Below are 27,800 nucleotides of genomic sequence, written 5' to 3'. Positions count from 1 at the left end.
GCTCAGTAAAGTGCTTTTCTTTATTTGGCAGATTCTCATCCTAGGTAGTTTGCTCATCCACAGCTGATGTGCTGCTGCATTTACTCACAGTGAGTAGCACTTTACTCCACGAGCAGTGGCACTGCTCTATCTCCACGAGGATGGACGATGCCACATCCATTAATGTTCATCAGCACAGAAGGGTCCGTTAGTCACACTGAATTGTGCCTGCTTCCACAGCAGGATGATTTATATCTACAGGGCTGCTCAGCTTGAGCAAGGACAGTGGAATGTTTCCCTAAATAGACAATATATAGGCATAGGAATGGGGCAGGGTCATGTTAAGGAAATCCGATGCCCTCTACTCGTTCTGCAAGGACCTCCACCCAAAGTTGCAACAAAAAACGTTTTTTTCAGGGCAGAATACGAAAAGTGGCAAAGGGGTAGTTTAGGTTTTGTTGCAGGCTGTTTGCAGTCTCAAGCAGAGAAAAAAATCTAGGTTTTGGTAGGCACATATTTCAGGTTTTTCTTTGCACCTCTAACATACTAAGAAAGAGGATGTTTTCATGGTATGGCTCTAAGAGAGCCTTAAAGAACTTCTGCTTTTACAGAGGACTAATATAGAATCCAGAATGTTGCTTAAAAAGAGACAATGAACATGGCTAGTGTAATTTTTATCCCATATTACCTTCGAGGTAAGAAATCAATTATTTCACTTACTCTCCTATTGCTCCAGAAGTCAGTAGCCTTGGCAGTAAATTGAATATTATGCTGCCACAGACAACATCTTCCTTGTCAAGCATGTATCTCCATTCTTCTCTTGATGATGATTGGTGACTTTAAAACTCACATGACTTCTAGATAATAAATGAAAACTGTCATTGTTCTGAAGCTGTTGGGAATCTTTTTTTTTTTTCCCTTTCCTCCGCTTTGACCTTATTGTGATGTATTGTCTACTTTAGGGTGTTTGGAAAAGTAAGGGAAATACTAGGCAAGGACTTTTAAAGAAAAAACAGACCTCTAATTAGATCCCTCCAAGAGACCCTGCAATGACCCTGTTTAGAGGGACATTAATGGATGGGCCCAACATCCATGTCTGAGGTGTTGTCCTGGTCAGAACAGACCAACAGAGGCTTCCTGCTGGTGCCCAGGCTGCTGCCAATCTCACCTTCATCTTCACTGTGGGCTGCCCATTGCATGGCAGCTGTGAGTGCACACCCAGCCAGGTCAGGGCATTGAACAGTCTGGAAACCAACCTCACTGAGGGCTCAAAGAGACAGCAGCTCCCAGCCAGGTTAACCTGGCCGGATTTGGGGTGTGGATGTGAATTGAGTGTGTAACTCAAGAGTGTGTAACTAAGTCCAGAGCTACCTTCTATCAGCAATCTGTGGCTGAATTGACCATGTAACCCCTCCTGTAACTATCTGCACACCTCTGCACCTTAAACATTTGATATTCATCCATTCCTTTTGTCACTCAGGATGAAAATTTCTTTAAGTAGTTTTGTTCAGAGATTACCTTTGACTCAACCCCCACATTAGACAGTTCCAGAACTTGAGGAGATTTCAGTTCTTGTAACTCAGTATAACTTCAAAACTCAAACTACGTTTCACTGTTCAAATGCTTTTTGAATTGCTCATCTGGGATATAAATCAGAATTAGGTTTCTGTAAGAAAGAAAATATTTTGTGTTTTTAGAGGCCTGTAGTGGAGCTGGAACTGAACCAGCTGACTATGGGGAGGCATGAGCAGAACATGACAGAGGGCTGAGAACTTGCTGACAGGGCAGTTTCTTTGAAGAGAGGGGCTGTGAGAGAAAGGAGTCACAGAGCCAGATGAAATGCACAATGTGGGAAAAAGAAATTCAACAGTTTGGTCATCCTGCAGTTCAGCCATCATCACATGTAGGTGAAAAATGCAATCATGCCATGCAACATCTTTGGCTAATCTCTGAAATGAGGAAAATCACAGACACCAAATGTGGTGCCTACCTCTGCTTCTATGGCTGCATGTTGACATACTGTCTAAGGGAGACACAAAGTCTGGAAAAATAAGTTAGAGAAGGGTGTTCCCTGATGGATCATATCTTTCAGCACAAGAGAAAGTGGTTTGGATATGTTTTGTTCTTAGTTCTGTAGTGACTACATTTGACTCTCAGGATTAACTCACTATAAAACAAAATTTTTAAAGGAATTGAAAGGGAGAACAAGGCCTGATCAAAAATAAGGGAATATGATGCAGATAAAATGCTTCTTTTAAATATGGGAATTAAGAATAGGAATTAAGAGATATAAAATGCGTGTAAGTCCCATCATTTAGCATCAGGGAGCCCCACACCCATGCCCACTGATTACTCTGCTAGTTTAAGTTGTTAATTTTCCTTGCTGGGTGAATCAATCCCAAGGTTTTTTAAATTCTAAGGCAGCACTGCCCATACATGAGGAAACCACTGCAGCAGAAACATCTCCTCTATATCACTAGGAAGTACATTGAATTACACCATTAGTAAGTGCTTCTGAACATGTATCTCCTCTGCTGCAGTCCTTATGGTATCAAGCACTCTGCTGGCTCTCCAAAAATAAATAACAAAGCAGTGCCTATCCCTGCAGTATGGATTTATGCTCCTACCTTCTGAGGCCACAAAAAAATAAAGCAGGAAAGTAATAATCACATGGAAATTATTCTTGTGCTTTGTTATACACACACACTTCTATTCATGTATATAACAAAATCATGCCCTAACCACTCACCTTGTCAGCATATAGGCATTTAAAATATCTCCCACCTGCACTGCACAGAACACATGGCTGAATAAGCTGCTCTCACACTGAACTGGAGGGAGAAATGAGCAATACATTATAAATAAAAACAGTCATGGAAGCAGTCAGTTCTTAATCTCTCCCTGTTATCTCCAGATCTGCAACCAGACTTTCAGAAGATGATGGGCTGTATGAGACAACCCTTGCCCCTTTTACTCACTCACCCAGGTGATCCCCATCCACTTGGGTACAAAATAAGTAATGCAAGTAGAATCTGTATTTAAATAATTGTGGCATAATAGAGGGAGTAAAGGCTAAGAAGGAGCTGTTCTGGTCCATTGGGTAAATATTATGATCTTTATAGTGGAAAATAAATGCCCAGCTATCTATGAAACCAATAGAGCTGTTCCCGTCTATCAAATTATACCTTGTGTTTTTAAAAAACAATTTTAAATGGAGTTGCTCTGATCTATAGAGCACATTATATGGTTCGGAAAGACTCTGAATACATATTTATCCAGAAAATTTAAACTGCTCCCTATAAACAAGAAGCATTGGATGGGGGGAAGGTGGAAACCCTGATTAAATATGTCATTGCTTCGCACATAAAAGCAGATGAACAGAGAACACCCCTTCCCACAGGAATATTGTATTTGATCCTTGTCCATTGTCTCACAAGCTGTCGAGTTGGGTCAGTCTTAGATGAGACATCTCCAAGGAAGCCCTGGCTATTGCCAAGAATGGTGCTGACAACTCCAGTTCCTGCCCTGTCCTCTGAGCCAGCACTGGATTCCTTTTGTGCCCTGACGATGCTGAGGTGTGCTGAGTTGCTGTCTTTCAGTGATGTCTAAAACAAAAGCCTCCCCTGAACAACTGCAGCTCATTAAAGTTTCCCCGGCGCGCTTTGCCAGGCCGGGGTGCCGAAGCCAATGTTCTGAGGAAGTTCCAGCAGAAATAATTAAGTTCCCTCTCAGGTCTCCCTGCGGTTCCAATCGGATGTGGAATGCTTCCCCACGTTCTGCCCTGGTGTGCAGTGTCACTGTGCACCATTAGACAGCTGTTCTTGGACCTGGGGATAACTCCCCATCAGCCGTGGGTGACGTTAATTCTGTGTAACACCCCTTCAACTCACAAGGCTTTTGGTGACTTGATTAAGGTGCTGATGAAAAACAGTCTTGAGAAAGCATAGAATATATATATTTTTTCCTTTTTTAGTCAGATATTTACATGTTTAACAAATAAACCTTGTGGTTATCACAACAAAAAGCAAGAACACAGCTTGGATTAATGGCTGCAGCATCTCTCGTCCCTATCTCCAGGCTAAGATGGATTTGACCAAGTCCTGCCTCTCAGTCCTTCACGCTAATAATGAACATTTTAAAGAATATTTTTCTTTGTTTCCACAGTACTGTAACTCCAGGTCAAAATGTCAGAAGAGCTTGATATTCTTGCCTTTTTTCAGGTTTTGTCATACCGTTATTTAAACATAGGTTTTTGGATTTAATTTGACAATCTTTATGTAGTTGCTGGCATGGTAATTGAGTCTACTTGTCTTTTTCAGGACACCAGAAGATCTAACTAAGTCAGAATGTCTCAGTTACAGTCCAGATTTCTATTTATTACCTACCTCACCGAGAAAGACAAGGTGAGTTATCATTCAGTACAGAAAACCTGAAAGGCATTTATATGCTTGAAGTACTGTATAACCACCCTGTACAGAAGCACAGGGCTTAAGTAAATGTGTTACAGCACAGACAAACCCCTTTGAAACAATACTGTTGAGCCCAAATTGTCTCTGTAACCGAGGGTACAAATCTAGAAAGCTTACCTCCCAGCCAGGACCAAAACAAACCCTTTCAGAGATTACTGATACAATGCCTTATGACAGATGGCTCCTCAGCCTTACAACTCACATGCTGTACAATAAATTCAACATAAAGTGACACTCACAGCAAGTGTTCAAGGCTGTAACTAAAAAAAAAAAAAAGGAAACCTAATTTTTACTGAAGTTAGAACTCCAATGAACGAGAAAATGTGAACATATAGCTACATATATATCAAAGCTGCAATCTCTGTAAATGCCATCACCATTACTTATGGCTGGGATGATGCTAATATTTGAAAATATTTCAATAGGAAGCCAATTTCCAACCTGCAAATTGTAATCACAAAGACAATATTTCAAGGCTTTTCTTAGGAAAGGATGTTAGTGGACCAAGGAAAAAGAAACCTGCCTGTTCCATTGATCTCGGCAGCAGATTGGATGAGGCCATCCTACACCTACATCAATTTGGGTGGGAAGCACCCTTGTATTCCTTTTCAGTCCTGGGCTACTGCTTGTCTTTTTAAATTAGGCATATTTAGTGAGCAAAAATATCCATAGAGTTTGCTATCATAGGTAAAAATCAGCGTCACTACTTTCAGGTTTAATCCAGTTGTGTCCCTGGTGTAGCCTTCAGCTAATGGGAGTACACATGGAAGAGACATCTTGCTTGTGCTGAGATTAATACTGAAATTACGAGGAAAAAACCACTAAGATTTACCTACAATCATTCTTTCAGTGAAGCATTTTATTATTCCTGCATGCCAGACCTATACTTTTTCCTGTTGTAATGTATTTTAAAACAAAACCATAAGTAAGGAATTTAAGATTTTTTTCTTTTACTTTCACTGTGCCACTTGACTGCAAAACCCTTATACAGATGTATGCGAATTATAAGTAGTACTTAAATCTTGTTTTTCACATCAGAAAAACTTTAGGAAGATAAGCTATGAAGAATATTTTTTAGGTTATTAAAAAATGTTGACATTTACTGGCCATGTGCCTGGCATGTAGTTGCAAAGGTCATCAATGAGTAAACAGACATTAATGGTTAGCTGGATAACTGGTACATAAACAGGTCATATTAATAATTAACAGAGAGGAAAACTGGCAGTTTATAACAAGCTTAGGAAAATAGCTAATAGAAATAACTTTGGAAAGGGCAAGAACCAATATTTTAAAAGCATCAGAAAATCAAACCTAGAGAAACCCAAATTTTAAGACATTAATTTCTCACTTTTTCTACTCTTTCTATCTTATGAAAAAATTATTTTTTAATTCATGGAGAGCAAATTTATTTGAATCACTGAAAAAAGTACTGCACAGCTGTTCATTCTGCAATTGATTCTCAGACTGATGCTGTCCTGTTGACAACCCTGCAGCATATAAAATATTTAAAGAATTGGTTTCATCCCCAAACATATCCCTAGTCCCTTTGTTCATTACAAGGAAAATATTAAAATATATGAATAGCTGGATTTAACATTCCATCAGCAATTACTGGAGATGCTTATTAATTCTAAGTATATTCTAACTATAATTTAAATTGCCAATGGTTAAAGTTTTACCAACACCTTTTTTTTTTCCTGAAATATAAATTCTCAGCATGTCTCCCCCACATCCTAATAACTGAGTTTTTTTCTCAATTCCTCTTGGATTGTCAGCTCAGCAGCAGTTTTCCTGTGCAGTCCTATCTCTTTATTCCAGATGAGTATCAAACCCACCATGAAGCCAGGCCTCACTCTTAGGCCCACAGTCAGTCCTAGCTGACTTGGCCTTAAATAGGTCCCTGGTTATTCAGGTTGGGAAATAAAGGCAGCCAGATCTGAGATTAATTACATCTCTCCTGCCATGTTTTCATCCTACAAACTGCAGTGGACAAAAATCAGTTGGCTTTTACCTTTAATTATTATTTAAACTAAAAATTATACAAAACATTTATGTTAGAAGGGAGTGGAATTTCCAGTTTTTCAACAGTGATCATCATGGTTCTCACACTCTGGGAAAATGTAGGAAAATATTTCTGTGGATAAATATCACACTTTTCTAGTGTTTAAAAAAATGCTGGGTTTGAATATTAAGCAAAGCAGTGTTATCTGAACATTGAGTAAAAATGGAGAAGCATCTAAGATCATCTAAAATGTACACTCAAAAAGCAGAGGGCATTTTAGGCAGCCAAAAGAAAAGTAGATGGAATATTTTGTGGTGCAACTGGAAGGGTTTCTGGTTATGGATTTGGAGAGCCAAGAGTTTGCTGTGGGCCTGCAGATGTAACACACAATTCACATTGGCAGGAGAAGAGCCTTTCTCCCTGACTTCTACCAAAATGCAATTTATTAAAGTTTCCTTAATGATATACAGAAGTCACCCTCTCTGTGTGCCAGCATGTGCAGAACTATTTATGTTTTTATATAGTTTATAGGCAGTCTCAGGCTAAAAATGCAACTCAGAATAATAACTTGGCTGAAGAACTGAGCATTAACATTTCTATCTTCTCATGAACATGTGACCATTTTATTTTGTGGTTCCTGTTCCCTGTTTGTCAAATGAAATCTAACTCATGATTCTCAAAAGTAGTTAATGATAGAGAGCTCTTAATTAACACCTGTTTTACCCACCAAATTAAAAAAAATATTATAATATATATATATATTGTTACAGCAGAATAAGAGTAGGGCAGCTATAGATGTTTTTATCTTTGATGTTTTTATCATGCTTCACCTTTTGGCATCCTGTTTGGTATCACAGAACACAGACTGGTTTGGTTTGGAGGGGACCACAGAGATATCTGGTTCCAACCCTCTGCCATGGGCAGGGACACCTTCCATTAAACCAGGTTACTCAGAGCCCCATCCAACATGACCAGGAACATTTCCAGGGCTGGGGCATTCACAGTTCCTCTGGGCAGCCTGTGGCAGTGCCTCACTACCTTCACAGTGAAGAATTTTTCTCTAATATCTAATCTAAGCCAACCCTCTTTCAGTTTAAAGCCATTCCCCTTTGCCCTTGTATGACCTGAGGTTCAACCCCTCCTAAAACATTTCACTCCCTCCTTCCACTCATCCCATGAACTCTGGTTCTGTCCAAAGACCTGTAGTTTGTAAAGACCTCTAGACTTAATCTAGATTGGAAAATAGATCTTCACACAGCAGAAATCTCTGTGAAGGATGAAGATCTGTCCATCTGGTCTGGGTATCTGATTTGTTAACTGCTTGTTTCTGTGGCTCAGGAGACTCATGATAGCAAAAGGTCAATAGTTATTGATGTTCATTGCAACAAAACTCTGTTTAATGTTTTTAGAAATAGACCATCCTCTATTTGTTCAAATTCTTTATTCAATACAGCTAAGGTTCTCTAAGACATTTAATGGCTACACTTTAATATACAACCTTACTTTTATTCTTGGACAGCCATATTACTCCACCTTCTTCTTCCTTTACATGTCTCTTTTTCTCATGAATTTACCTTAAAAAATCTATCTGCAATTATTAACTATGCCATTTTTAATCCTTTTCATGCCACTAAAATATATGCTGAAGAACTTTACACTCTGAGTCAAAAGGGCATTTTGGCAAAAGAATATTGCAGCTGCGTTGCCTGAAACATCTTAGAAGATAGCGTCCACAGGGAGCAGGGGAGCTCAGTACAATAGTGACAGATGTAAATAACAGTGTCACATTTTGGGATGAAAACCAGCTCATGGCTGTGCTCATTAAGAGCAATTTCTGTGTCTCTGCAAGGCTCCACGGAAATGGGGAGGTCTGCACCCCAGGCAGCAGATACTGCAGCGGCAGGGAGAGGAGACTCGCTCTGCACCACTAATCCACTTAATCCCCGTGATTTCAGGGTTCCCTCTGCAGCAATGCAGGGAGAGATGTGCCTGGGAGGAAGGGGTGAGCCTGAAAGAGATAGTGGGCAAGGGCAAAGCAGCAGATTCCCCCTGGTGCTCCTGTTTTTCCGGGGTCTCTCCGGCCATCAGGCCACAACAGCTAACACAAAGCGACACTTTCCTCCCCTGAAAATTTTACTGCTCAGCAGAAATAACAGAGCTGTGCGTGGTGGACACAACTTTCCCCAAGGCCCTAATTTGGCAGCCCTTCCTGTGCTAAACCCACGGAGGAGATCCAAAATAAGGCTGTCTGGAGGACGGGAGGAAGCAGCACACACACAGGCTCTGCTCCACCATCCGAGCTCCAGCCTGCGGTGCCCATCAGCAGGGCAGGAAAATGCAGTGTGAGCTGGAAATGGCTGTAGAAAAATGTGTTTGGGATTTCAAGGGGAAAAAAAAATAAAAATAAACACACCAAGAAAATAAACTGGGAAATAAAAATGTGAAAGCCATTAAAAAACGTGGTTTAAACTTAAGAATAAATGCAATGGCATAGTCACATTCTTTAAAAGCTTTGCTCTGCTCAGAATGGCTTTGTTATTAGTGATTCTTAATGCATGAGATAGTGGTTTGGAATAAATCTTTAAGTAATTCAAAACAAGGACTCTTCAGTAAATAGTTGAAATTAAAGGGGGAGTTAGAGTCATCTGGTTTCCATTAGGATGATAAAATAGTTCACTTGAAACCTTTTACAAGATGCTTTGTTACTGGGAGGTGTCTGTGCATCTCACTCCATCACTAGCCATTTGACACAACATAAAAGGCTTCAAAAGCCATGCTAGGCTTCTTAATCAAAAACTAATTGTAATAGATATTGGGGAGTGTTAACACTGTGACCGCTAGGTTGTATCTTCAGTATATAAGCAGGAGTGAACATTAAACACAACCCTGAGTTGATAGGGCTTATCAGAATTTCAGAGTTAAGTGCTAAGTACTGCAGTATCTGCGTGCCGTTGCTTTGTACCACTTTTGGAGTTAATTGCACTGTAGGACTTCATCTTCCCAACAAAATTTATAGCATTGGCAGGGAAATTGGAAGGCCGCTGAAGAAACTGCTGCAGTTTACAGGAGTTCTGTGAAACCACAGGGGAAAAAATTGTGGTTTCTACTTCAGCATCTAAGAAGGGTTCCCTCCGCGGCCCCTCCCCAGTTCACCCCATAATAAAAATGAATTGTTTCTCCCTCTTGAAGCTTTACTTGCTGCTAGTGCTGTAGCAGAGGAATTACAGCACCAGCTCCCCAAAACAAAGCCTGCCCTAAAATTATCACTAAATTGTCATACGTGCATGCTTTACATTCCCATATGTCTTGTTATGATTGCTGACATGAATATTCACAGTGCTCATGGAAACAGCTTTATTGATTTTACTGATACAGTGGGCTCAGAGCTACCAATTTTAACTTAATTCATGCATTTTTCCAGATAACAGATGACCTTAATATTTACACACAATTGCACCATAATAAACCCAGGCCAAATCCTCTCCTGTTATGAACTGTTGAAAATGAGAGTTGCATTTTTTTGAGCAAGGGGCTCAGAACCAGGCTGTTGTACAGTGAGGAAATCAGAGATATGGCAATTTACCCCAGCTGAGAATGTAGCCCACAGTGTAAAATTCCTTGTTCAGTGCAATAAAGTGCATTAAAGAGACTGCTATGTTATTTCTCATGAGTTCATTATAACCTGTATGGTACCAAAATCTCCAGACAGCTGCGTTCCTTTTTACTCCAATTTCAAACAATATAATTAAAAAAGCATTTGATGAAATGTAGACACTTTTACCATTTACACTGGAATGCTGGCACCATCCAAAATCAGCCAGTCTGTAAATACCTGATTAGGATCTGTGTAGTCAAGGTTTTTTATTCTAGGAAAGCGTACTCAAAAGAAAGTCTCAATCTTTCTTGGTGAAGAATAAGCTTTATTTGCAAAACCCATAATTATCTCAAATGTTCCGAGAAGCTGAGAGAGCTGCAAATGGTAAAGCAAAACATAAGGAAACAGTTTTGGGCATTTAAGTGAAGGCAAATAAGGATGATGTACTTTTTCCCTATTAGTTTACTATATAAATGAGAAGACATTACAGAGTGAAATTTAATTAAAGTAATTGACCAAATTGCATTTTGTAGTAGTTATTGTCGTTAGCAGCCCTGACTCTTCTGTCAAAAGGATTTGCTGAAGACTATGTCTAAGAGGTATTTATTATGAATATTAATCTCTCCAGTAAGTACCATCAACATATTAAAATTCATTTGAAGCACTTTATGGAAGACTGCAAACAGAAATGACTGGTGAAAAACAAGGTGTCTAATCATGTTAGCTTGGTTCACACATGGTTAAACCAGAAGTAGAACAGGGAAAGGAAATATAATAAATATATATTGGTTATAGTATGATGAAAATGTGCTTAAAGGGTGTCTGATTTTCAAAGATACACGGTTGCACTACCAGGAACGCTGATGACTCTGCTGTTTAGGGCAGGCTTTTAAATAGTCTTGCACTGTCTCACTGGGAAAGTCTCATTCTCAGCCTGAGTGTTAATTTCTGTTTGATCTTTTCAGTGCTTGTTTGCAGGAAGTATATATTTTAAAAAGGCTATAACTCCAATGGTTATAGAGAACTTGGTTCACAGGTGCCACCCACACTGCTGATACCAACAACAGTCAGCTTGGGCTTGGTATTCCATACCCCAAATTGTTTTGGTCAAGCCCCTCTCTTTAATAGGGGCAAAGACACAACTTTTAATTACACTGTACATATGAAGGACTGCACAGAGTTTCATCACTGTCTCTTCCAGCAATTAGATGATGCAGTTTCTTCTCTTCAATGCTGCTTGGTCTTCTTGATGAGAAAAAGAAAAGTGGAGGGAAGATGAGAAAGTAGGGATTGGCACAGAAAGAAAACCACAAAGGGAGAAAAACTAGGAAATCTTGGCTTGCTCTTTTCAATTTTCCATGCTCTGGAGACAGGATTTGAGGACTGATGGCTGTATGCTGGAGGAACAAAAGGTGTTTATGAGGTTGCCAGAGTTGCAAGTTGCAGGTTGGGTCAGTCTCTGTCCTACTCAAGCTCACTTCATCCTTCCTCTCCATCACCCCTTTGCTTGGAACACTTTTTCCTCCCTTTCAACGAGGTCATCTGCAACTTCCACACCACCTGTGTTTAAAATAAACACCTGGCATCAAATAAGCCCTAAGTATACACAAGCTGGGCATCCCAAGTCAGGTTGCAGCTCAGATGTCAGATTCCTTTGTTCTTTTAATAAAGGCTCGGATCCACATCGTCTCAGTGCTCTGCCTCTGCTCTGCCAGGGCACATTCCTTTCCCTTCCTTACGAGACAGGCTGAACATTTCCCCCATGTAAACATTGTTCCACATCTGTTCATGCTGAAGAACATCAGAACACCACTTCCCAGAAACCATCCTGGCTATGTGTGACCAAATGTACCGCAGAGGAACCAGCACGAGGTCAGGAATTTCCTCGGATTTGGAGCTGGGAAGAGTCATTTCACCACAATGCCACAGGAACTAGGATAACTTTTTTGAAGGTTTTATTCACCTATAAGCACCAGTAAGTGTGGCTGTGGCTGCACAATCCCTCTGCACAAACCAGGGTTATGGAGGCCACTAAAGCACCAACCTGAAAGTAAAAATCCCAAACTAATTCTGATCCTGAATAGAGTGAAAAAGAGAAACCATTTCAATTGCTGAATATGACAAAAATCCTTAAGGGAGTCCACTGATTACACTACTGAGATTTGTGTGAACTAACTAGGGTAAATAATTAGTCTATATTTTAATTAATATATCAGTGCCTGCTAGCACAATATAGTTAAATTTGTGCCACTATTAGAGCTGAATGAAAGAAAATTGTCCTATTTGTGGTGAAATTATAATCATGACTTTTCCAAGGAAAAGAGAAAGCAAGAAAAATCCTGCAACTCTTTTTGTGCTGAAAGAAGTCAAAAGGTGCCTTTAGCTCACCGAGTGCCCATGTGCCTCTTCTCTAGGTAGCAAACCTGAATATGGCAAAAGAGTCTCTGGTGAACAGGGAAATGAGCCACACACACGTATATATATGTGACACAGATCACAAAATGAGGGCTAAAAATACAGCTCAATTATTCAAAGTATATAATTTTTTTTTCAAGCTTGACCTTGTTATTACATTGAAGCACCTGTGTCACTCTAAAGGCGCCCTTCTTGCACAAACAAGAAAAAAATCTATGCATTGCAATGCAGGCTTTTCCCAAAACCTTGCTCCTCGAGTAATATTGCTGGCTTTCCTCAAAATTTTGCTCCACACATAATGTTGCAGTTTTGGGTGACAGAAAACCCCCTCCCTGTGGAGTGTTAGCAGTGTTTTTGCACAACCAAATACGATTAAGACACAGAGTGGGTCTCTTTTCCTGCCTCCACAAATGAGACTTTCTTCCTTATTGCCAGAGGAGGCAGCTCTTTACCATCTTTCCATCAGGAGCAAGGATGGAGGGATAATAATTTAATAGAACAACGGGTAATGGTTTTAAGCTGAAAAAGGGAAGATTTAAATTGGGTATTAGGAAGAAACTCTGTGCTGTGAGGGTGCTGATGCCCTGGCACAGGTTGCCCAGAGACCTGTGGATGCCCCATATCTGGAAGTGCTCAAGGCCAGGCTGGACAGGGCTTGGAGCAGTCTGAGATAGTGAGTAGCACCTCTGCCCAGGGCAGGGGTGGAACAAGATGATCTTTAAGGTCCTTTCCAACCCAAACCATTCTTTGACTCGATGATTTTATGATTATTAATCCTTTGGACTTCTCTGTATAAGAGGTGGTCTTTGCAACAGTAAAGCGGGGCCATATGTGCAGGGCAAGGCTGGCACCCAGACCTCTTATTTAACATTCTGTTGGAACTCCTGTGTCTTGAGGACCAGCAGGATTCCAGGGATGTGGAAGGAGAGCTCACCAGCAGAACAGTGTGGTGGTGGTGGCTGCTTTCTAGCCACTGCTCTGATGGCACCTAAAAACCACGCTGGCCCACCCCAGACCTCCAGAGATGCCAGGGAGGTGCACTGATAGGGGAGCCTGAGACAGGGAAGTGTTTTCCAGCAGCAAAGAGCCCAGCTCTGCAGAGGAATACTCCTGGCCTTGCAGGAGGAGAGGCTTTCTGAGCCCAGACCTCCCAAGGCAGCAGCTGATCACTGATCTCTCCCAAGGTGGGAGGCTTAACACTCACTGAAAATCATGTAAGTTATCAAGACAGCAATCACCTTCAAAGATCCTGGTTAGTTGGTTGTTCCCCTCACTCTGCCACATTTGCCAACCTTCCCCCAGCAATTCCTTTCCATTCAGAAAGATGTTTGTTTTTGATCTCCTCATGAAATTTAAGGTACCACATTGGTTATTATTATTCCTCCAAACTTTTCTCACTTTTGGCCCACACAAGGCTGAGGATAACCCCTTCCCTGCTGCCCCAGCACCACTTATCAGAAACACAGAGTGAAGGAGGCACCACGCAATTCAGTTTTAACATTAATCTTCCCACTGGCTTCTCATTACTTTGCCAATAAGATGATCTCCCTCACACCACATTTCGATATATTTGACATCTGTCATAAAACTCAGGTCACACATATCTGTCTTCTGGTAAAATGAGTCATCCTACAGAGACCCATGCTACACTGTTCAGGTCTCACCAGAAATAATTATTGATATATTGTCAACACATCCAGCCTACAGTATTAACAGGAGTCATAAATTACCAGTCTTTTTTCTACCCACTGCCTAGCAGGGAAACAAGGGGACATACAGCAAGAAAACAGGTACATAGCAGATGGGCAATGGATCCAGGCATGGCCTTTCACTGTTTCCTAGAAGACTTGCACAATATAAATAAATTTAAGCAAGTAAATAGTTTCAGAAACCATTCAAAACTAATAATAACTTTCCCTTTGTTTTGGTGCTTTTAGGTATCACACAGGTCCTGATCTCTCATCAAACAAACCAGCCACAAACTCCTTAAAACTTGTAGCTGATAAACAGAAATTATTTAGGGAAGAATCATTACAGACAGATAAAAGCTGAACTATTCTCAGTATAATGTTGTTGACTGCACTGAGGAGAAAAATTTAACCTGTTCTTGGCACTGGCTGTGCCAGACAAAGACAGCTTTTCTGTTTCATCACATATATGAGGTGCCCCCCAGCTGATTCCATTAACAACTTAGGTATTGGGTCATTGTTCTGCTCTTTTGCTTTTAAACTGCCAGCTCACACAGCTGAAGGTGAAAGAAGAGAGACTCCAGCCAGAGATGGAAGAGAGGAAACACAAACAGTATCTGCTGCAGAGCAGTCACTGGGTTAAAACACTCCTGTATTTCTATTTTGGGGTTGCTTTAGTGGGTTCTCATCTCCCTGCAATTTAGGGGCTCCCCTTGCTCCAGGTTTCCGTGGCAAGGTGGTAACAACATCTTCCTGCAGGCCCAGACAGAGGAGCACAAGGTTTGTTTTGAGGGCAGGACTGAGCTGTGGGTGGAAGCTGGTGACAGACATCACATGATGTTCTGCTCCATCAGCTGCACAGCAAGGCCATTAGGCTGCTGTGATTAAGGTGTGCAGGGCTGCACCAGGCAGGCTCTGACCTTGACCTCTAGCAGGTGAAAACATTGGTGTGCAGCTCTCCTCCTGTGCTCTCTGAGCAGGGGCTGTGACTGCCTTGCTACAGCCCAGAGAGAGCCAGGGCCACCTTGGGGAGGTCCTCCCTGGGAAGGATGTTCATTTTGTACCAGCAAACCTCCCCAGGCTGCTGTGTTAGAGACAGGCTGCTCTTACTGAGGGCAGGGGAGGCAAACCCACCAAATATCGCATGCACACAATGGATAAGTTGTGGGAGAATATTCCTCAGTGTACAAAGCTAGCACAGATCACAATCCCCAGCTTCAGTGTCAAAACCCCAAACCTTTTTGGTGCAACTTTCATTTGTTTTTGTGAGAGCCCAGCTGGGATGACACTGAGAGTGAGTTACCCAAGTAAGGGGGCTCTGCACATCACAGTAACACTCCACAGGCCCAGCAGCTGCTAAAATGTCACCTCAGTATTTTACGTTTTTAGCCCTTCCATATATACAGGAGCACTGAGAGCACCTCACACTAATTAATAAGCTGCTCTGTATCTTTGTGCATTACCTTTCTTTTCCCCCTTTGATTCACATACAAATTATTTTTAGAAAAGGGAAAAAGGTTTCGAGGGGGGTTTAGGAAAAAGCAATGAAGTGAGGTCTGGCACTGCTCATCTGCTCTGTTCACTGCCTCAGCAGTGTAATAGGTTTGTGGGAAGGTGGAGGAGGGAGAAAATGTGAAGATTCCCTTCACTCCTGCCACCTCCTGCACCCCAAAACCTCCCAGGTCCTCAACAAGCACCAACTCCCTTCCTTCCTCCCCCTCAAAGAGCCCTGTGGTTTTACTCACAAAATCCTGGTATGAGTCTTTGAACCGTGCTCTGCCCACTTTCCATAACTTTTGGAAGGGAAAGTTGTTGTTCCAAGGCAGTTTGTTTTCCTGGAGCACCCTTGGGTGGCACACACCAGGGTTACCTGCCTTGGTGGCACCTCCAGCCTCACACTGTGTGCACCATGCGATGGCACAGGCTCCTCAGATATTCGGTTCAGGTGTCGAGTTCTTGGGCAATTCTGGGCCAAGAAAAGTGACCTGCAGAGATCATTTTAAATCCTGCTAATTACAGTATCCCTGAATCTGCTCTAGTTTTTTTCCAGGTTGAATTTAGCAAAGATAGGAGCGCCGAAAGGCACTCTTGCTTTTCTTCTTGGGCACTGAGCTCTGACACACCAGAGGATGTCGTCTTTCATTATTAACTTTGGCAGCATTTAAATTAAGTAATATCTTGACAGGGGAAAGGAAGGGAATGAAGGGCCCTGGGAATATTTTTTTTTCTCTCCTGTTTAATTGTACTGCATTTGATGTGTTCCAAAAACACTAGAAAACCTGCTCTTCAGAGACCAGAAAAAAGTTTATAAACCCCCACCAGTTGAGGTAGTTTGGCAGCACATAGAAGGATGGAGAATTATCATCTGTCCAGGGAAATCCACCCCCCACTCCTCCCAACCCTCTTTCAGCTGGTGCACACAAGATGTTCCTGCTCACTTCATCTTCAAACATTTAAACACTTTGAGGACCACACACCTTCAGTGCGTTATTTGCAGGGCTTTCCGAGCCGAAATCCAGCTTGTGTGTGTATCTGTGGGTGGGAATGGCTGGATAATGTTACCCTGATAGCTGATGATAATATTTCTACCCATTGTTAAGCTTTCTAAGTCTCCACTTTGCAAATGCTCCAGCGGGCCGGTTTCTGAAAAACCCAGCTCTCCTTGCCTAGGGAAAGGGACGAGTCAGTAAAGTGTTTGTGCAGATTATCTTGGAGGCTCTGGCTTACTCCAGAGGGAAAAAAGTCTCCCTTACACAAATGCACCTTTCTGAACACTTCAGGGGTGGCATGGTTCACTGCAGGGCTGTGTCAGTGCAGCCATAAAGTGAGGCAGCTGCTCAAGCTGTCCCAGGCTGGCAGCGGGCAGGTCCTGCAGAAACACACACGAGCTGGGGCTGAGCTCAAAAGTGACTCCCTGCTTGTCAGCTCCCTGCTCTGGGTCCAAACAGACATTAGGAAAACCTGTGAGGGACAAGAGAGAGTGTTCCCTCAGTGTTCCAGGGGGAAAAAAGGGTGGGAGGAAGGATAATTTTGTTGAGTCAAATTCCTAATTCCCTTCAGACCTGTAAAGTCAGTGGGAGTTGCTTCACTTTCATCTTAACATGCAAGGAGGGGTGAAGTTAGAACAAAGGAAGGTGGAAAAAAAAATAAGTAAGCTGTTTTTTATAAAGTGAGTTAAGGAAAACCAGAAGAGCCAGCAATGTTCTCAGTGTAAGGACAAAGACAAAAGCAAGCTACAATTCTGCATAACATAATTTGATCTCATAATACTTATTCAGATCCTGGCTTCTGAGAAGTCCTCTGCTCATCTTTGTTCCATTTCCTCTGCTGTGGTGACCATTCTGGGCTGTGCATGCCTCACACAAAGCACAATATCTTCTGGGACTTGCTTAAAACACTATTTATGACCAACTTCAAGCCCAGTTCTGACTTTATCACTCCTTTGCTTCATATTTTCCATCAGTGCCTCCTCTTCATCCACTGCATTAAGGCACAAAATTCTTCTTTTATTCCAAGACATTTACAAGTTATAAAAATCCTCCATAACACTCTTCTCAGCTGGTTTTGTCCACAAAAAAAAAAAAAAAAAAAAAAAAAAAAAAAAAAAAAAAAAAAAAAAATCAAACCTGACTGTACACTTCTCCATCAAGAGTCTCAGAATTTCTTGAGCTCCACAAATTGACAATTCCTTTTGGAGAATTCTTATTCTACCATTCCAGATTTACCTTAGTTATAAGACCGAACAGTTTTGCACCTCAGGTTCTGCACAAAATTTTTGTAGTCTTGAGGCAGAGAATATCTTTTTAGAGATCTATGGGAGGCAATTTGTATATGAAAACATGAATGTTAGTGTGCCTAATCTGCCATTGAAGACAAAAATGCTATGGAATCACAATTCAAAATTAATTGAAAAATCACAGTTTAGATATTTGTAGATTTCCTGGTACTAAAGGTTTCTGACTTTAATAAAACCATCTGGATTCCACTGTAAAGTATCCAATAAAATCTGTGCTGTTCCCATCACAGTGTTAGGCTCCCATACTCTTACCCTGAGAGCTCCCAGGCTCTCTCTTCCTTCTGGAGAGCACTGAAGAAACAGATTATCCAAAAACTCTGTGCACAAGGGGGAAAAACCCAGCACCAAGGCTAGGCTAAGCAATGAATCACTCATTTCATTTGAGAAGCAGAGAGCTCCAGTTTTGTTTATCTTTTGTGTGGACAAGTTCCCTGCTCTGGGTCCCTATCTTTTTAGAAAGCCCCATCCCCCTTCAGGCCCCAGCTGACAGCCTCATTGTCCCCATGGCTGTCGTGGGAAGTCATGATAGATGGCTGCACCCCGACCCTTTTAGGAGGTGTGTGTTCATGTTATGCTCACAGACCTTTTTTTTTTTTGATCAATAGTCATTTTGAACCTTTTCACTCTTGGAGACACACAAATACATTTTGTTTATGATATATGTATGCATAAATAAGTGGCTGGAGATTTATTAAGATGAGCAAAACTACTTCAAGGGGTTTCAGCATTCTGGAACCCAAAGCAGTGATATCTCCTGAGTAAATGTGGTCATTTTCAGTGTTTGCAGTATATTGTTTTTCAATATTTCAGTCAAAGGAGGAGCAGCCAGAATACTTTCAGTGTGGGGAGCACAGAGACTTGGAATAACTAGGGTTTGATACTAGCCATATTGCACTTCACTTTTCCTCAGCACAGAATGCCAGCTTGTTTCTTCAAATTAAGACAATATGCTTATAGTGATGAACCTTATTGGCCATCTATCTTCCTTTTGTAATCTGGCTCTCATCAAGCTGAAATGAAGCCATTTCTTCTGACTGTGGCTGATTAAACACAGAGTAAACCTAGATCTCTGAGGAGGCTCTAATGATTCTCCACAGGCCTAGTGTCAGCCCAGCACCTGCAGCATTCAGCTTCCCCATTTCCATCATAAAATGAAGCATCTGTTACAGAGAAGTGTTATCTTTTTATCATCGATGGTATCTCTCTGTTTGAATTCACCTACCCCATTTGGTATAAATTACAGCCATTTCATATGTAATGAATGGTCACACAGGATGCACTCTGGTTATTGGGGGTTAAAAGGGCACAAAATCCTTTTACTAAACCTTTATTTAACTTGGTGAAAGTTAAGACTACATGGCTTGTGTAAAATCTTTTTTCTTACAACAAACAGGAGGAAATACTTACCAGAGCTTAATGCTGAAGCATTTTGATATGGCTTATCTAAATACTGGCCTTTGAGTCTTTTGGAAGCGATTCCTGGGGAAACATTATTAGTTGCAGGGAAGAGAAACAGAGAAACATGTTCATGCCAGAGACATTTCTGTCTCAGTAACTTGATTAACTACAAGCCTGAGATGTAAAAGTAGACAAGATTTGTTTGCTAGAAAGAGTAGTTGCCAACTTAGAACCTGCTGCAAATCCCACAGAAGTCAGTTGGCATATTTTCAATTATTTCAACAGCATTTGTTTGGATCAGGCCAAAGATCAGGTGGCTGTTTACTTTTTGTGTGGTCCACATGCTCCTCTACGTTTTATCTTCTCCAGTTTTCCATCTGAGCTGAAAGAGGCAACTTCATCTTAGAAACAATTTATTTTCCTCTGAGGGGGATTTGGGACACAACTTTGCTGTTTCCAGCCTACAACATGGATATTCTGGACACATTCACATCTCAGAAAAGGAAAGAAAAACTTCCAAAGCCTCTAACTCGGAAGTGAAACTTTGCTCACTGAAGTAGTAATATAATTGATGGTAAAAGCAGTTGTAAAACTGCTGAATAATTCCACTTACTAACATGTAGCTACAGGATATAGAGGTGGGGACAACAACTGCACAATGGCCTTCCTGGTCACATGAATCTGAAAGACGTTAGAACATAGCAACCACCTTGATAACATCTAAAGATTGCAAATAAGAGATGGCTGGCTGTGTTTGATGTAAGTGGAGTTAAGGTCTCCAGTGAGCCAAAGAGCAGCACAGGAGACTCCAAAGCAGCTTGGTATGAGACTATTTGAAATATCAGCACCAGCTATTTCTTGGCAATTTCTTGGGGTGTCAAACCATTCAGGTGTTTCGTAAATCTGGGACAGGAAAGGCAATTACAGTCCAAAAATTTCATTCCACTCCTGGCCTAGTCTGAACAGGATGTGAACATGTGCCACCACTGAGGGCACTGTGATCTACAGCCCAGCACAACTCTGCAGCCACACAAAGCAGCACTGTCAACGTTCTGTTGAATTACAGATGTCAAACAATCAAAAAAGGAAATTGTAATCACCAGAAAATAACATAGCCACAGCCTCTCTGGTGGATCATAGGTGTTTTTCATATTTCCCTACAGGTGAAATAAATTTACAGCATAAAATTAACTTTAAATAATGTACTTTATTGTCATGTTTAAACTTTCAACTACCTGTTATCTCCAAAGCCAGGAATTGCTTAATGGACTCATTAGTGGAGGGGGGATGAAAATCATCCTTGTGAAAATAATGAAAAATAACAAAAATAACAATTTTGTACCAACATGCATTTTCATGATATCTTTGCTAACCTGAATTATGTGGCGACTTCCTGCTGGTCCATTTCGTAGCAAGCAAAATCATATTGTCCTACCACAAGAGCACACTTGTTATTCAAAATAATTAAGACTTGAGTCATCTTAGTATCAAAGCTGGCATTAGTGATATATGGGGCTGATGACTGATGAGTCCAATGAGTGTTTGACTCATGTAGACTTAAAATATGCAGCTGAAAACTCAGTTAATTCAGAAGAGACACACCATAGCTGTGATAGCATCTTGTAAAAGCAAGATCCAAGACAAGTAGAAATGCTGTAACACTAGTGATGAAAACAGCTGAGGTCTTTGGACTTCTCAGAACAGCTGAAAAATGGAAAAACTTTTCATTAAAAATTTCAAAACTCCATTGTTTCCCCTTGACAAGGTACAAAACGTAACATTTTTTTTCTACTGTTTACATGATATTTTTGCAAGCACTGGAATTCTTTTTGTTGCCTGTTCATTTCCTTTCATTTTTCCTTTTTATTGCGTTATTTGAATAAGTGAATAATATCCAAAATTTAAGTTTGGTTTGGAAAAGCTGTAACAGCAGAAAGAAAAATGAAACTACTTTAACGACTTTAGAGAGTTTCAGTTTTCCCTTGTTTTCCTTTGTAAGTTCTCCAGAATTAAAAATTTGTAAGAATTAGTCTGAAAATAGGAAAAATAAGGAGAAGGATGAGGAGTGGAAAAGGAGGGAAAAAGAAAAGTAAGGGGAAAAGTCCAAACTACTACTTATTCTCTTAGAAGGGGGCAAAAAAAGGAAGAATTGGGAAATAGGTGTTTAATATTTGTTTCAAACTAAATAAATGGCAAAACATGAAGAGAAGCTTTTGTTTTAGTCTTTTCTTGTGGATGCCAACCATTTCCCTGTCAGCAAATGTGTGATTGACTCATACACGGAGCATGTGGCAACTATTTTCAGCTGTATTTCGCCAAGTCTGCTGCTGAGTTTCAGATATAATGAAGGCTTCCAATGCCAATGGTTGCTTTTCCAGCTTTAATGTGGGCTCTAACAAAAGCCATTGCACCTAACAGCCTTTGACTTAGTTTAAAAAGTAGCAATGTTTACATCTAAATATGACTTGGGACAGTACCAAGGGATAAATCTGTGTCTGATACAATTAATTTTGAAGGCCAGCTCTCGTAAGGACTTCTACTTGGTAGCCCAGTCAAGGTTTCCCAAAATCAGCTACCTTCAAAAGCTGTTCCACGGATCTGTAAAACCAATAAAAGCTTGTGCTTGAGCAGCTGGGCTCCCTGAGGCAAGGAGAAAGCAACCAGAGCCAGAAATTCCAGTCAGTGTTTTCTCCCTCCGTGGGACAGCTCTGGGTGACAGGAGGGTGCTCCCCACCTTTGGGTTGGATCCAAATGTCACTGGAGTCAGCAGGCTGTAAGGCAGAGAAGACCACAGCATTTTACTGCAGATGTAAAACTTGGAGGGTCTTGTTTCCACCTCACAGAGAAATCTGGTTTGTGATGGGTCAAAAATAAACATTTGAAAGCTGGGAGAAGAATACATGAGTATCCCCCTGATAATGGCAAATATCAAGGCATCTAATCACAAGCTTAATGCTAAAATATTTTGAAAGCTCTGGAACCAGTCTTAGGTTTATAATTAGGCCTGTAGTACTGTGCTCTCCTAGAAAAAAAATTGACTGTTTCACTCCTCTTACTCTTTTCTAAAGTGATGCTCTTTTATATTCAAAACATTCAAGTGACACAACTATATTTGTGATCAAGTGTCTTCTTGCTGTAAGACTTTTTTCTACACTGATTCAAATGCTGTAATATATATAGCTCATATATAATGGTGTCTGTAGAGGTTCCATTAATGGACTGAGACTATGCAATGCTTTATTCCAAGCCATCAAATCATTCTGTAGTTATTCTGGGGGAAAAAAATTACCCAAGCCAGAATGAAATATCAGAGGTGGACATCAACTTACGTGATTGTGGAGAACAATGTGTGAAAAATGTTGTGATCACGGCAGATGAAGAAACTTTGAGATGAAATTGGTCTTTCACAGAAATATCAGTTCTCCTCATCAACAACAATATATCTGGACAATACACCAGTGTCATTGACTTTCACCATTTTAAAGGCCTTTAATACTGATTACTGCCCAGTGAACAAAAGCTTTTCTTGTGAGGAGTCTGAAAAGGTTGATTATATGTACATTACAGCTGAAAATGGATCAGAGGAGTAGAAAGTTATGAAAGTACGAACACAAGAGAATAAAACCATTCACTGGGCTTGAATTACTTTAGTTTATCTTCTTAGGCTGAATTGTGGCTGTGGTCTTTTGCAACTCAAATAAAAAGCATAGATCAAGATGAGATAAAGATAACGGAGTATTGCTGGCATTAGGCAATAAAATCAGTAGCTGGAATGGAAGAAAACTTTGATAACCAAAGAGAACCATTTTTAGAAGTTATAGTAATAGAGGCAAAAGTTTTCTGTAGCTACTGCAGTTGAGTAAATTAGGCACTGAGACAATAAAAAGATACAAACATCTGCTCTTGCATTTCTTCATGAAGATATTTGGAACTGAAATTATTCTGACCAGCTGAAGGGACTCTGGTGTTCCAGTCAAACATGATTTGAAAGCAGCTAAAAGTTGAGAGTGGTAACAACTTTCATGTTAGGGCCCACACAGGATGGTAATTGAGATTCAAAATTCATTCAAAGTTCTGTTTTACACTGGGGAAAAAGAAATAATTCGTTTCAAAAAATCAGTTTGGTTCCCGAACGGATTGTCCAAGGTGCTTTAAAATCAGGTTTCTTTCCATATCTTGCAAAGAACATTAAATTTTAGTTACTTTATGCTTGTTTTAGCATGGAGGAGGCAACAAAGCCATCAATGGAAGAATTTGTGTTGGTAACAAGAGCTCACACCTCAGGAGGAACACAGCCTGGTCTCCAAGGTTGAGCAGAGTTTGCAGATTGAGCAGCCAGGAAAAAAATCTCATAAATATCTTTCAGAAATATGCTCTAACAGACACAGAAAAACTCCCAAGGAAGCCCCATTGCTATTCCTATGCAACAAAGCACACACTTTTTAAAAGAAAAGATCCTAAATTAAATTTTAGCCACCGCATTAAAGGGTCATTTCCAAAAGATGAAAGTACATTCTGTGGCAGTGTAAAAGGATAATAGAGGGCAAAAAAGAATTACAACACACTAGTATTGTGGAAAAAAGAGCGTGAGTTTTGATATCCATGAAATGTTAGATTTTCCGCTATTCACAAGGCTCTGCATTCTTAATATCTGTAAAGAATGGTCATCTCGCTTGCTAAAATATAACCCAAATGCTCAAGCCACAAGGCTAAAATACTCTAAAGTAGCCACTCCATCCAGCTGATTCTGCCATTTAGCACTTCTCCTGTAACATCAGCAGTGTAACCTTAGTCCCCAAAAATTGGAGGGTGAGTTATGCCATTGACCTCAGTCTGATCTGGCTCTAGGACAAGCAGCTGTGCAGTCCCTTGAGGCTACGAGCCATGGGGGAAACTCCAGGGCTCTGGAAGAGGAAAACAGCCTCAGATTCTTCAGCTGAAGGAGAAAGTCAGAGCTGGAACCTCTCCCTGCAGCTGCCAGGGGCCTGAACTAGTGGGGACGGGTTTTCAGATAATCACAGAATGGTTTGGGTTGGAAAGGCCCTTAAGGATCATCTTGTTCCACCCTCTGCATGTGCAGGGACATCTTCCATGAGAGCAGGTTGCTCAAAGCCCTGTCCAACCTGGCCTTGAACACTTTGAGGGAGCTGTTCCACCCTCACAGTGAAGAATTTTTTCCATATATCTCATCTAACCCTGCCCTCTTTCAGTTTAAAGACATTAGTCTTCCATGTTCTTGTCAGAAGTCCCTTTCAGCTCTCTTGGAGCCCCTTTAGGCACTGAAAGGTGCTGTGAGATCTCCCCAGAGCCTTCTCCTCTCCAGCACAACCCCAGCTCTCTCAGCCTGGCTCCAGAGGTGCTCCAGCTCTTGGATCATCTTTGTGGCCTCCTCTGGACTCACTCCAACACTTCTACATCCTTCTTATCCTGAGGGTCTCAGAGCTGGATGCAGAGCTCCTGGTGGACTCTCAAGAGTTCACCCTGGCACACAGAAATGGAGAAATCCCAAATCAGTGCCCACCTGGTGGCACCCTGGAAGGTGCTGGTGCAGCCCCATGAATGAACAGCCAATGTTGGCCACTGGGGTTTTGGTGTTGTTGTGTGTTCATCACAGTGACAAATTCATCTTTCCACATCTTCAGACACATTGCTCAGACCCCAAACCACCTTGTATTAAATCCTGGGGGACATGTGAGGCCCCTCATGCTGTCTCATCACGTGCCACACTCTCCAAGGTGCACATCCATGCACACCCCTCTACGGACACTGGCATGCAACAGCTGTCTTCTCAGCCACAGAGAAAAACTCCCTAATTAATGTTGGTTAAAATTAATATTTTTTGCCAGTCAGAATTAGTCACACTTGAAGCATCCTGAGCTTCCAGTAGGCTGTCTTAATTAAAGTTTTATCTCCCACTTAATGGAAGAATTATTACCAATTTTGATCACTCTTTTTTTCTTTCAGATAACAGCAGTGCTGTATCAGACTCTGTATACAAAGCAAAATTTCTTTCAGATTTCAAAGGCAGGTTGATTTATTTTGCAATATTCTACTGCATCCTGGGGTGTCTTGGATCCAGTGCTCTCACCCCACAGTGCAGAAACCATGCAAACAGGTGTTCCTACAAAAGGAAAGGACACTCCCCATGACAGATAGTTTTATGGAAAGCAATACCATTTGCACAGCTTTGTTTGCAACTGCTTCAGATAATTTCAACAACAAAAAACCATTCAAGTACTGCTTCTAGTGACAACTGAAGGTTCTTTCTGTTTTAAAATCAAATAATAATTCAGCAGTACTGATTTCTCTAATGTAGGGACTATTACCCTCATGCAAGTCTGGGATGATAGCACTGTCATGAATGGAATTCAGTCTGGAGTCATTCAGGAGCAGCTGAGACCCAAATTCCCCAATCAGTAACATTTTGTTCCAGATTGCAAAACTTCTTGTTAGAACACAAACACTCTTTTTACAAGGAGAGTTTAAACGAGTTGTTAGTGACGTCTTCACAGAGAGAGATGGAGAATTTATTTGTACTTCACAAAGAACCTCTTCCTCTCTTTAAAAGCACCAGTTGTTTTAAACTATTATTAAAGGTTTCTTGCCCTGAGCCTGGTGTTGCATGTGGAACTGTACAGCATCTCTTTATCAGTGTAAGAATTCAAAGGCATAAAGACCATGCACTGGAGTGAGACAGATCCTTGTATTGCTTCCCTCAGATTGCCAGAATTAATCCAGATTTACACGCCACTCATCCGTAAGGGATGGTTGGAGCCTAATTCTCTCCTCATAACCATGGAGCAGCAGGGAAGACAAGACCCTCTATGTATTTTAATTGAAAAGAATGGACTGGTAAACCAAACTGTCCCTTTTTCTGTCACAGACCCAGAGCTGGATCAAGTGACAATATGTCCCAGAAACTGCAGCGTCACCAGCACAGTGGCCTAAGTCAGGAATGCTTTGGTGGCACTTCTAAGCATTTCTTTTTCTCTTAAAAAAAAAAATAGCAGCCAAACTTCCCCTTGTGCCTCGCTGACGTCAGGAAATACAGAAATCCACACAATTCTCTTTAAAGTATTTTGGCCGCATGCAGCGGAGCTTAAATAGGATCAGCTCTTTCCTGACAGGTCACAGTATGCTGACTAAGTTTAGTTACACTTTATGATTTCAAAGGCTTCTCCCCAAAAGATACTCCCCTCTCTCCTCTGTTGTTTTCTTTTTAACAGTGCAATGATCAAAGTGCTTTTCAAAATGCTATTCATGACTCCTTTGAGCTAAAAAATGAAACCTAAAGTGATTCTGAGGAGCATTTAATTTTAATTTAAGTGATGCATAAATTTTGCACGACTGCTCAGCTTTCTCCATTCAACCACTATAGATAATGAACAGTTATTTAAAATATGTGGGATATGCGAATAGTTCTATTAGTGTGAAAGGATGCCATGTACATGCCAAAAGCTGAAGAGGTGCCCAAAAACTTTAATCCAGCACAGGGGTGCTGGGTACCATGAAGAATTGTGGCAACAAGTTACAAGTGAAACAGAGTCATCACCTTTGATTTAATTGCTATCATTTTATTCAAGCTTTGAGTTACATGACACAAAGTTTTAAAAACTGGAGAGCTTTATTGTTGCAAGTGAAAGGGAGAAAGAGGAATATTTCTGCCACTGGCACAGAGTATTTCAAGCATGTAACATGAAATGCAGCCTTGTGCAGAACTTCAGCAGAGATGAAAAGCACTTTAGTCTCCACAGCAAGTTTATATTTTTGTGGCGTTATCTAAAATACCCACTCAATGCAAACTCCTTACTTACCTTGGGAGGAAAAGCCAAGCTCTTTCTGGCAGGATTTAAACACACTATTCCTGGGAAGTGTGTGTTTTCCATGCTCAGACTGCCAAACCTCTTGCACCAGCACTCATTACATGGTCCAGTGAGGGTTAAGGGCAATCTCCTTCCCCCAAAAAACAGACCTTTTGCTCATTTCACCATTTTTTTCTGAAATACAGGGCCTCTCCAGGGGACCAACTTCAGCTCCTAAGTAGGTAGTATGTAATGACATAATATTCTAGGCACAGCATCTGCAAAGGTACACCCATCCCACGTGAAAGGCTGTTACCAGAAAAGCATTGCCATCCCTTCGGTATCCTTGGGAAAAAAACCAAAGGGGAAAAACAGATTAAGTGTTAGAGCAGAGAAGGGGGAGCCACTGGCGTTGGTGCTGCTGATTGTCTCCAGTTTGGGGGCTGAGAAGTTAATGCATTCCTCTCATCCTGAACGCCAGCCTCCCCTCACGTTATTCATACAACTTAACTCCAGCTGCCTCCTTCTCATCCCTCCTGCCTCGCCTCATGCTTCTCAAAAGGCATTTCTCTGCACGGCACATCAGAAACTAAAAATCTAAGTTGCTATCTTACTTCCAAACCAAGCTGTTGTCAGCATTAAACCTACACAATGCA

This window comes from Prinia subflava, chromosome 15 (genome assembly GCF_021018805.1).
Source record: "Prinia subflava isolate CZ2003 ecotype Zambia chromosome 15, Cam_Psub_1.2, whole genome shotgun sequence".
Taxonomy (NCBI): domain Eukaryota; kingdom Metazoa; phylum Chordata; class Aves; order Passeriformes; family Cisticolidae; genus Prinia; species Prinia subflava.
This window is presented reverse-complemented; position numbering follows the sequence as displayed.